At 38.1% G+C, this 12,498-nt stretch overlaps 1 pseudogene; it reads left to right on the top strand.

Moving 5' to 3' along the window:
* The first annotated feature begins 202 nt into the window (after window positions 1-202).
* On the top strand, window positions 203-1,133 carry LOC144255490 (olfactory receptor 14C36-like; annotated as a pseudogene).
* Window positions 1,134-12,498: the final 11,365 nt, after the last annotated feature.

The following is a 12,498-nucleotide window of genomic DNA, read 5'->3' as shown; positions in this document are numbered from 1 at the left end:
AAAATGTAAAAAAAAATTACAATTTGCTTTATAATTTGAGTTATTAGGTGTGGAGGTAATGGCAAAATAATATTGAATTGTATTTATGGAGGAGGATGAAGGTAAGTAAACTACAGAGCATTAAACAATGAACTGTCACACAGGTTTTTTTACTTCCTCTTTTTAACTCTTCATCTTCTCAAATAACCAGAATTTCAAGTAAATGGCCAATGCCACCATGGTAACTGAATTTCCCCTCCTGGGCTCTCCTGATGGCTGGAATCTGAGTTTCCTCTATTTCACAGCATTCCCAATGACCTACCTGGGTACCTTGTTAGGGAACCCTCTCATTGTTACAGTCACGACTGCTAACCAGCACCTGTACAAACCCATGTACTTCTTCCTCAGGAACCTGTCCATCTTAGACATGTGCTTCATTTCTGTCACTGTCCTCAATACCTGTGTCATATCTCTTACTGGCAACAGGGTCATTTCAGTAGCTGATTGTGCAATACATATCTTCTTGGTCATTTTTTGTGCATATGTGGAGATGCTATTTCTCACAATCATGGCCTGGGACCGCTATGTGGCCATTTGCCAGCCTCTTCAGTACCTCTTCATCATGAACCCCAGATTTGTGTCTGCATGACCCTGGCTTCCCTGCTCAGTGGTCTGCTGTATGCAGGTGTGCACACTGGGAACACATTCCAGCTTTCCTTCAGCCAGTAAAACGTGGTCCATCAGTTCTTCTGTGATGACCCCTCTCTGCTGAGGCTCTCCTGCTCTGACACCACCAGCAACATGGTCCTTCTTCTTGTCTCTATTATAATCATTGGTGGTGGCTTCTTTGCTATAATAATAATGTCATATATTCACATATTTTCTGCTGTGCTGAAATTTCCCACCAGAGCCCCAGGGAAGGCCTTCTCCACCTGCACCCCTCACATCCTTGTTGTGTCAGTCTTCCTCAGTTCCATCACAAGTTTGTACCTGAGACCTTCAGCAACCTCTGACACCCTCCAGGACATGGTTCTCTCTGCCTTTTACACCATGGTTCCTCCCTTCTGAATCCTCTCATCTACAGTCTCAGGAACAAGCAGGTAAAGAAAGCTGTGAGGAGAGTAATGCAAAGACAGTTGTTTTCAGGGAAATGATAAAATTGCATTTCAGGATTGTCCTCATTTCCCTGTTTGTGGTTCCTAGATAAAGCTCTTCACATCTGGGATTTCCATCTAACCCTGCCTACACTGGGATCACATCATTAGGAGCTGATTTATTTTATAAGATATCTTTTTGTGATTTACCATATTTTTCCATGGATACTTCATAAAATTTGTAATTTTATCATTATATACATTTTTATTTTTAATTATTTGTTCTAATTAGTTACACATGACAGCAGAATGCATTTTAACTCATTATTCTAAATGGAGTATAATTTCTTATTTCTCTAGTGGCATATGATACAGAGTTTTATGGTTTGTGCAACCATAAGTGTATGTACATATGTTAATAATGACTGCCTCATTTTGACAGCCCTCTCCCCCACATCCTTCCTTCCCCTCACTCCCTTTTGCACAATCTGAAGTTCCTCCATAGTTCCCTATGTTCCCCCAAATTATGGATCAAAATTGTGTGTCCGACAAAACATTTTGCCTTTGGTGTTTGGGGATTGGCTAATTTCACTTAGCAAGATATTCTCCAACACCATCTGTTACCCAAAAATGCCATAATTTTATATTTTTAAGGCTGAGTAATACTCCATTGTGTACATATACTACATTTTCTTTATCCATTCATTTGTTGAAGGGCACCTAATTTGGGTCTAGGGTTTAGGATTGTGACTTGAGCTGCTATAAACATTGATGTGGCTGTGTCATATAGTATGCTGTATTTACGTTCTTTGGGTATAAAACAAGAAGTGAGATAACTGGGTTATATGTGGTGGTTCCATTCCAAGTTTTCTAAGAAATATCCATACTGCTTTCCAGAGTGGTTGCACCAATTTTTGGTCCCACCAGCAATGTATGAGTATACCTTTTCCCCCACATCCTCACCAACAGGTAATGTTGCTTTTATTGTTGATAATTTCCATTCTTACTGGAGTGAGATGAAATATCAGAGTACTTTTGGTTTGCATTTCTCTAATTGCTAGAGATGTTGAAATTTTTTTCATATATTTGTTGATCAATAGTATATCCTCCTCTGTGAAGTGTCTGTTCAGTTTCTAAGTGTATTTATTGATTGGTTATTTGTTTCTTTGGTGTTAAGTTTTTTGGATATATTTATTTCATGTACATGTGGTAAAGACTTTCTCCTATTCTGTAGGCTCTCTCTTTATGTTCTTGATTTTTTCCTTTGTTGTGAAGAAGTTTTTTAGTTGATATCATCCCATTTATTGATTTTTGATTTTATTTCTTGTGCTGTACGAATCTTTTTAAGGAAATATGTCCTAAGCCAACATGATGAAGATGTGGTTCTACTTTTTATTCTAGTAGGCACAATGTCTTGGGTCTAATGCCTAGGTCATTCATCCATTTTAAGTTGAGTTTTGTGCAGGGTGAGAGATAGGGATTTAGTTTCATTTTGCTACATATGGATTTCCAGTTTTTCCAGCTCTATTTGTTAAAGAAGCTATTTTTTCTTTGATGTATTTCTTGGCACCATTGTTTAGTATGTGATAACTGTATTTATGTGGGTTTGTCTCTATGTCTTATATTCTGTACCATTGGTCTACAAGTGTATTTTCGTGCAAAAACCATGCCATTTTTGTTACTATGACTCTGTAGTATAGTTTAAATTTCTATATTATGATGCTTCCTGCTTTACTCTTCTTGCTAAGGATTGCTTTCGCTATTCTGGATCTCTTATTTTTCCAAATGCATTTCAAAATTGCTTTTTTCTATTTCTGTGAAGAATGACAGTGGGATTTGATAGGAATTGCATTAAATGTGTATAATGATTTTGGTAGCATGGTCATTTTGACAACATTAATTCTGCCTATCCAAGATCATGGGAGGTTTTCCATTTTCTAAGGACATCTTCAAATTCCTTCTTTGTTTTGTTGTTTTCATTGTAGAGGTCTTTTTACTTCTTTTGTTACATTGGTTCCCACTTATTTTTAATCAATGCATAATTTAGTGAATAAATATAGTTCAACATATTTGCTGAAATTTTTTGGTTATATATATATATACCTCAAAGAATTTTAGGCTATATATATATATATATATATATATATATATATATTGAAGATTTATCCAATATGTCCTCTTACCTATATAAACAGCATCTAGTTTGGTTCTATAGTTTAGCTATTGTGACTTGAGCTCCTATAAACATTGATGTGATCAAATACTGTGACAGAGGAAAATTTTACCAATTTAATCTAGAGATAACTTACACTCCATAATTTATTCTTACTCAGAGCCAGTGTCAAATATGCAAGAAATGAGATATATAATTTTGTCAATTAATTATTTGAAAATATACAAAAATCAAATCCTAAAGAAGTTGTGACCAAAAATCCAGAGAGAAACACAATAATATCCCTCTCCATCTAGAACATGAAAAAAAGAGAAGAGTTTCTTTTTCCGTAAAGTAAACGGCGGGGGGGGGGGGCATTGTTACCACCCCTTGTGTCCTGACAATAAACCCAACTGCTGGGGAAGAGACCCCACCTTCCTTAGCTGTTCATGAGTGACCCAGAGTCAGGAACCAAACCCCAAGGCTGAAATGCAGGTCATCTTTTGGACAGTTTTCCTGCCACATTGTAATTGTCTGGCCTCGGTGTCTGATGATGTGAACACTTAAAATTGTTTCACTTTACTGAACTCTAAACATCTATCTGTACTTGTTTCCTAAAACCTCGTGGCAGTTTATTTTTTTTTCCTGAACAGCGATTGAATACAAGGGAGCATCCCCAGACTTTTATGTGTTTAATACTGTTTCACTAAGTTGCTGATGCTGGCTTGGAAACTCTTATTCTCCTGCCTTAGCTCCTGATGCACTGGAATTGCAGGGGTGTGCCACTTCCAAGTCTTGGGGCAGTCTTTCATCATCTCACAAACGTTATTTCTCTCCAAACATTCTAGTGTCCTCATTGACATATGCTTTGCCAACTATGAATTGTAAATGACATATGCTCATATCAAGTTACCTAGGAATACTTATATAACAAAAAGATAAAAAAATATATAATATGAAAATATTACATCAAATTCTAACTTTTGAGAAACAATTTTATTCACCAGTACAGTAATAGGAAAAAAAATGAAAAAAAAACCATTGTACTTATTACCTAGGTAAATTTAAAAGCCTGAACATATTTGATTGATTAGTAAAGGCATTTCTTAAAGTTTGCAGATAGGGGAATGCTTGGGAACCAGTGAGCACCCCAGCACTGGATGCTACAGGAAGCCTTGACTTGCTTAACAGGATCCAAACAGAACACAAGCTCCATCCACACACTGTGTGTATAGTTTCTGGTTCTCACTGCTCCAGTGTTCCCTGCTAGAGCAGAAAGACCTTCAGAGAATCCCAGATGATTCTGCAAACTCCATATTTACATGCATTTCTTCCAGAAATATAGCTTATTGAACATCTATGGGTGACTTGTATCAACAATTTTTGAGTTAAGTTAGGTGGGTAAAGATCATACTTATTATATGAATTAAGAATGCAATTAAATTGCAAAACCATCCCTAATGATAAGTATCTATCTTGACGAAGACTTTGGATGTTTACCTTATGTTATAAGATATTTTATATTGAAAGAATTGGTGATGAAGGAAAGCAAAAAAGAAAATATTGATATAAGAACTTCATGATATTTCACAGGTTGTGTCAAATTACACAAAAACACTATTGGTATGTGTGTATAATATGATATTTCTTCAGAATTTAGAAAAACTTTACTTTGTGTGCTAGTTTAGTACAAAGAAACACATTTTTATAGTAAGATAAATTGTGTGACAATATCTATTGTAAAGAGATCCACCAACAAGACATTATGGTAACATAATCTACTGAGTGCTTTCAGGTAATATTCATGACTGACAATATTATGCCATAACCATTATATTTTTCATGTTTTAAATAGCCTTTCTGATATTCATATGGATACCAGAGTCATATAGCATTGTAAGAAAGCAGTTGCTTATTTTAGTAGAGTTAAAATCCATATTTGATAAGATTTTTAACGTGATCATTGAGATAATGGCCAAGGAAGGTGTGGTGGTAAAGACATTGCAGTCCCTTAAGAGATGTCAAGTATTTCAAACTGACACAATATAGAAGAGGCTGAGGACATGTAAGGAATTTGCAAGACCACCACTGTTATACACTCATGGATGTAGAAGACAAATTCCCTTCCAAACTGTCTTGGGGCCACCCCACTAGCACAGGGGCCCAGAAAGTGAGTTTTCCCTGCTCAGCAAGGAAGACATTCAGAAATCATCACAGCAGTAGTTTCAGGAACCCAACTGAAGCACAAGCTGACAAAAGTCTTTGCCACTATTTACATTGTGCTGGCTCTGCAGGAATGCAGGGTGCTCAAGTTAAGGGGTCAGGCTGCCTTTCACCACCATCTCAAAAAAAGGCTTCATATGCCAATCAAACTGTAGCAGGGTCTGAGGCCCTGCAGGCTTCCCCTGAGCAGGTGATAGGTGAAGCTCTGAAGGTGAAGCCAAAGTCTGAATGGGATTTCCAGAAATTAGAGGTTACCAAAAGCATGAACTGAAGGCCATGAAAAGCTGCTGGCTACAGAGATAGCTAAAGGAAAAGAGAGCATTTGCCTGTGCTCTGCAAATGGCGAAGCCAAAGAGCAGGAATACCTAAGCACTTTGGAAATATCTTTTTATACTCAAGGGTCTTATATGCTACATGAGGAATTATAGGTGGAGTTGAGGGACATATTTGTTCAACAGGGTTTTGCATTTCCTCACCCCTTATCCATTCTTTATGTGCCCCTATTACTGCCTTTTGCTATTGGAAGATTTACTCTCTGCTAGTGAATACTGGATGCTTGTAACTTCTTTTGATGTTTTATAGGGGTTCACAGCCAATAGTTCACCTACAGTTTCAGGAAAGATTTTGGACTTTCACTTTGGGGGAATGCTGGAATTATTAAGATTGTGAAACACTTGGATATGGACTAAATTAATTTTGCATTGTGAAATTGACATGGGGTTTGAGGGGGCCAGCAGTAAATGTTATGAATGGGATGTGAGGTGTCTCCCAGTAGTTCCTCTGTTGAAGCAGAAGTTTCTGTCATTTGTCTCTGTGTCTTCTATTCTGTACCATTGGTCTACGTGTCTCCTTTGGTGCCAAGACCAGGCCATTTTTGTTACTATAGCACTGTAGTATAGTTTAAGGTCTGATATTGTGATGTCTCCTGCTTCACTCTTCTTGCTAAGAATTGCTTTGGCTATTCTGAGTCTTTTATTTTTTCCAAATAAATTTTTTGATAGCTTTTTATAGTTCTATGAAGAATGTCATTGGGATTTTAATTGGAATAGCATTAAATCTGTTTAATGCTTCTGGTAGTACAGCCATTTTCACAATATTAGTGGAATCATCCTATGACCCAGCTATCCCATCCCATTATTTATGCAAAAGAACTAAAATCAGTAACTACAGTGATACAGCCATATCAAAGTTTATGGAAGCACAATTCACTATATCCAGTTATGAAACTAGTCCAGATGCTGGTAAACAGATGAATGAATAAGGAAAATGTGATATATCTTCACAGTAAAGTTTTATTCATTTAAAAGAAATAATTAAATTGTGACATTTTCTGGTTAATGGGTGGAGGAAAAAAAATCATGCTAAGTGAAATAAGACAGACTCAGAAATTCAAGGGTCAAATGATTTCTTTCATATGCAGAATCTAGAGGAAAGTAAGGAGGCAAATTGGGTTGGATATTATAAAGATATAGGAAAGATGTGGAACAGAAGAAGAAAATCCAGAGAAAGGGATAAGGGATAGGAAAGGGTCATGAGTGTGTGAAAATGTACTACTGTGGATTCCACCTCTATACGCATCTATAAAATTCCAATAAAAATAAATAAACAGAGACTGGGGTGGGGGCTCAGTGGTAAAGTGTTCACCTAGCACGTGTGAGACCCTGGGTTTGATCCTTATCACCACATAAAAATAAATAAATGCAATAAAGGAGCCGCAGTCTGGCTGGGCAAAATTCCCGGGGGGTAACAAGCAAATTGTGAAGGTTGAAACAGTGGGAGCCACCTTATTGTAGGACAGCAGAGGTATTTAAACCTAACTCATTATACACAACTTGTTTCAATTAACATCATATAGATACATCAATTAGTCATTAAGGAATCCTCATTATCTTAATAATTACACAGAGCTTAACTTAATTAACATCATCTAGATAAAGCAGTCAGCCATTAAGGAATCTCCATCATCTTAATGGCTTGCTGGTGTTACTTCTCAAACCACGCCCCCTGGCAAAGTGCCAGAAACCATCTTGACTTGTCTGTGGCCCTCAACATAAAGGTATTGTGTGCAACTACAATGAAAACATAAATTTTAAAAATAAATAAATAAACAGATGAGGATATTGTAGACTAGTAGAATAGAACAGGGGAATCGGGGGAATGAGGAAGGGAAAGAGGGAATCCAAGGACTATAATAGAATAAATTAAGTTCCATGTGTGTATAATTATAGTAAAGTGAATCTTTATGTACAATTAAAAATAACAAAAAAGGCAAAATAAGTAGAAAGAGTTCCATAAATAAATTCAGAGATAAACAGTTACTACCATTGGAAATGTAGCACATCAGGTAAATGCTGGGGACCAGGGGAGACATGACCCCTCAAAGCTGTAGAAGAGACCTCTGAAAGGAGGGTCTGCTAGTGACCTTGGTATTGAGGGTTCTGATCTGGATCTCCCAGTGTGAGGATGTGTACTTCTGGTAGGGAAGTGTGCCTGGCCAACACAAGCATCCCTGAAGCCTTCAAAGCAGCTGGTTCTGAATATGACCTGTGATAAAACAGAAGGACCCAGTGACTGGTATTAACTACTGCTTATTACACACAGGGGAAACTGTAAAAAAAGAATGTATAATATGACCAATTCTCAGAAATTAATGAGGAACAACTATAGAGGGTTTATATGCATTGAACTACAGAAGAGGTTGAGATAGAGAAGAAATTTTTATTTTGATAAATTTGTCACCAGTGGCTTTTCTGTTCATTTTAATATACTACCAAAAAATCAATCAAGAAAAACCATCATATTTACAATAGCATCAACCTATGTATATGCTTCAAAAGACTGGGACTCTCATTAGAATAAGATGCATTCCATGTTTGTATAAATCTGTCAAAATACACTCTACTGTCATTGATAATTAAAAAATAACAAATTTTTAAAAAATATAAACTAATTAGACTAAATATAACCTAAGAAGTGAATAATCTGTGCACTTAAAATTACAAAATATTGATGAGTGAAATTAAGACAGAAAAAATAAATGGACTCAGCCCTCTGGACCTGAGTGCACACAGCTGGACCAGGCACTGAGGGCAAAGGGCCACCCAGCTGGAGTTGCAGCTCCCCTAGTCTGTTTGGAGACACTAAGCCAGGCAGAGAAAAGATGTGGAAAGAGCAAAAGAGACAGTGGAGGAGATCAGAGCCCAGAAGACATGATACATAGTAACTTGAATTTTCCTACCTTCATACCAACTGTAAGGGGAGCCTCTGAACCAATGTGAGGAGAAAGGAATGTCCTCTCAAGTGTGTGATTGAAAGTGTGGATTGTTTTAAAATGGATAAATCAAATTTTAAAAGAGAATAGATGATATTGACTAGCCTTAAACTTCAGGTCAGTTGTTGGAACTCTTGTAGCTACAGCTGAGAGAAATCAGTGTACTCACATACTGCTGACAGTTAGTCCAACATCATATGCACAAACTTGTCCATCAAATATTGGCAAAAGTGCATCCCAAGATCAACCCACCTTGGTGCTGCCTGTTGAGAGCCACAGCCGAGTTGGGATAACGCATGGCATTTTTGCCAGAAGTAGTGGTTGAGAGATGACTCCAGCGAGCCATTAACAGGATGACTTTTGAGTTCTCCCGGAGTTCCCGTTGAGTTCCAGTTGAGCCTTGCGGGGATGCCTGAAGAGTTCACATTGGTTGGGGAAGTGCCGGAGGAGGGATTTTCCAGTTGGTATTCCCTGGAGGAGCCGCATGGCATTCGGGGGAGTTCCCAGGGAGCGTGTGTGAAGTGTGCTGGTGGAGTTCAGAAACAAAGTTTGTTACTGCTTGAGTGGCTTGTGATTTATGCCCAGCCAGACTGCTGCAATTACCTTATCACTTACCCTCAGGTGAACCTCAGGTGATAAGGAAAATTGCTCCTCCCTGAGGGAAGACAAGAGAATTGGTTACCATTTCAAAAAAAAATGTGTTCTTGTTTTGATTTGTTTTGTTTTTGTTTCAAGCTTCCTATCCCTAGAACTTTCTCAGGAAAACTGGGAAAAATGGTTGGCTCCAGGTTTGAAGTTGTTTGCCCCTGAGAAAGAGATAGAAATATACACAAATGCACATGTCAAGAAAATAGGAAAATTGATACAACGATTTTTTGTTCCATTTTTGCTTCATTCTGTTTTGGTTTTGTTTTGTGTTCTCTTGTTGGGTTGCATTATCTTTAAAGTAGATTAGAAATTAGTAAAAAACAAACCAAAAGAGTGTTAAGTAAATTGTTACAGGTTCAGATCATGGAGAAAGACATTTTAGATCAAGTAAAAGAGAAGGTCTCTCGAGCTAGTGAGACAGAGGAAGAAAATTTAAAGGAGGAAGAACTATCAGGGAAACAGTTACAACAGGAGGCTGCTACTAACACCTTTCTATCACCAGAGTGTGTAAGTGTCCAACCAACCATTCATTCTATAGAGACAAAATATCCTATGGGGCTCTCAAACCCTGTAGTTGATAGTTGGGATACTGAGACAGGACCTCAAAAATTAGCGTGCCCTGTACTTGAGCAAGCAGGAGGGCAGTGAATTCACCGTGCTTTAGATTTCAAAACAGTGAAGAAGTTAAAGGAGGCTGTAACAACCTATGGTCCCCAAGAACCCTTCATTGTAAGCATGGTTGAATCCATTACCAACTTGGACATGACTCCAGAAGACTGGGCTAGCCTGTGTAAATCTGTGCTAAATGGAGGACAATATTTGTTATGGAAGGTTGCCAATGAGGAATTTTGCACAGAGACGGCTAGGAGAAATGCAGCAGCCGGTTACCCTCAAAGAAATCTAGATATGATATTAGGAAAAAGACCTTATGAGGGTCAATGGCAACAAATTGAATATGATCCTGCTATATATTCACAAATTGCTGCAGATGCAATTAGGGCATGGAAGACTTTACAAGGACATGGAGATTTACAAGGTCAATTATCTAAGATAATGAAAGGAGCTAATGAAACTTACAATGAATTTGTAGAGAGGCTTATTCAAACAGCTACCAGAGTTTTTGGGGACACAGAACAAACAATGCCATTAATTAAACAGCTAGCCTTTGAGCAAGCAAACAGATGGTGCAAGGAGGCCATTAGACCATGGAAACATGGAGATTTAAATACATATATTAAATTACGTAGAGACATTAATGAACAAGGGCAAGTCTTGGCAGCTGCAGTACAACAGGTTTTAGATGCCAGGCCGAAAACATGCTATAATTGTGAACAAACAGGACATTTTAAAAGGAACCCTAACCCTAACCCTCAGGGTTATACAAAATGTCATTTAAGAGGTAAGGAGGGGTAAGTCAAGAGAATACAAATGGAAGACATGATTTACAGTAGAAGGGGTAGAGAGAGAAAAGGGGAGGGGAGGGGAGGGGAGGGGAGGGGGGATAGTAGACAATAGGACAGACAGCAGAATACATCAGACACTAGAAAGGCAATATGTCAATCAATGGAAGGGTAACTGATGTGATACAGCAATTTGTATACGGGGTAAAAGCGGGAGTTCATAATCCACTTGAATCAAACCGTGTAATATGATGTATTAAGAACTATGTAATGTTATGAACGACCAATAAAAAAAAAAAAAAAAAAAGGAATTGCCCCGTAGGAGGAGGGTTTAACAAAGCTAGGTATCAAAGGAGTAGAATACCGGGTATTTGCCCATGATGCAGTAGAGGGAGATTGGGCTAATGAATGCCATTCTCAAACCACCATAGAGGGTACTCCATTATCAAAAAACAGACAAGAACCAGGTGTTTACCCATGATATCACGGAGAAAAGCATTGGGCTCCATTGCCAAAAACGGACAGGGGGGCCCAATGCTCTGGGGCCCAAGACCACGAATATACAGGGCACTGGAGGAACCCAGCGACACCATCAGGGTAGTGCCCAGGACACATTGTCCATTAGATTTCTCATCAGACAAACCAGAGGGAGTGCAGGATTAGACATCTGCTCCTCCACCAGAGCAGTACTAACTCCAGAGATGGGAGTTCAAATCATTCCCACAGGGGTTAAAGGACCTCTTCCCAAAGGAACAGTAGGCTTACTATTGGGACGCAGTTCTTCCACTCTAAAAGGACTTATGATAAATCCTGGGGTAATTGATCCCGATTATGAAGGTGAAATAAAAATTATAGCTGGTAATCCAAGGGGTATATCAGTAATTTCACCAGGAGATAGAATAGCACAGTTATTAATAATACCCAGCCTGCATGATAAATTTTCCAGCCGTACTATAGAAAGAGGTTCCAGGGGATTAGGCTCCACAGGTGTAGATTTAGCTATGCTGTCTTTAAATTTAGATTCTCACCCAATGCTAAAACTAAATATTCAAGGACATGAATTTAATGGGCTACTAGACACAGGTGCAGACCTTAGCATCATATCTCATCAAGAATGGCCAAAACATTGGCTGTTACAACAAGCCACTCAAACGTTTCAAGGCCTAGGAGTGGCGACTAATCCCCATAGAAGTGCAATGGTATTAGATTGGAAGGATCCTGAAGGATGTGAGGGAACTATACAGCCATATGTATTGGATCATCTTCCTATAAATTTATGGAAACGAGATGTCCTAGATCAATTAGGTTTGAAATTAACAAATAACATCAATCCAAATGCGCCCACTATTAGAGCTAGACAAGGTTTTAGGAAAGGAAAAAGATTAGGAGAACAAGAACAAGATACAGTAGCACCAATTCAAATAGATCAAGGAATAAATAGACATGGATTGGGTTTTCAGAAGGGGTCAATGAGACAATAAAAATTACTTGGAAATCAGAAAGAGCAAGTATGGGTTTCTCAGTGGCCCCTGACTAAAGAAAAGATACAAGCAGCCCATGACCTGGTCAAACAACAATTAGCAGAGGGACATATACAACCTTCTGTATCTCCCCATAATACTCCCATTTTTGTCATTAAAAAGAAATCTGGTAAATGGAGATTATTGCAAGATTTAAGAGCCATTAATAATGAGATGGTAATTATGGGACCTGCTCAATTAGGGATTCCCC

This window comes from Urocitellus parryii, chromosome 1 (assembly GCF_045843805.1).
Source record: "Urocitellus parryii isolate mUroPar1 chromosome 1, mUroPar1.hap1, whole genome shotgun sequence".
In the NCBI taxonomy this organism is placed as follows: domain Eukaryota; kingdom Metazoa; phylum Chordata; class Mammalia; order Rodentia; family Sciuridae; genus Urocitellus; species Urocitellus parryii.
The sequence above is the reverse complement of the archived record's forward strand: the minus strand, read 5'-3'. Positions and strand labels throughout refer to the sequence as shown.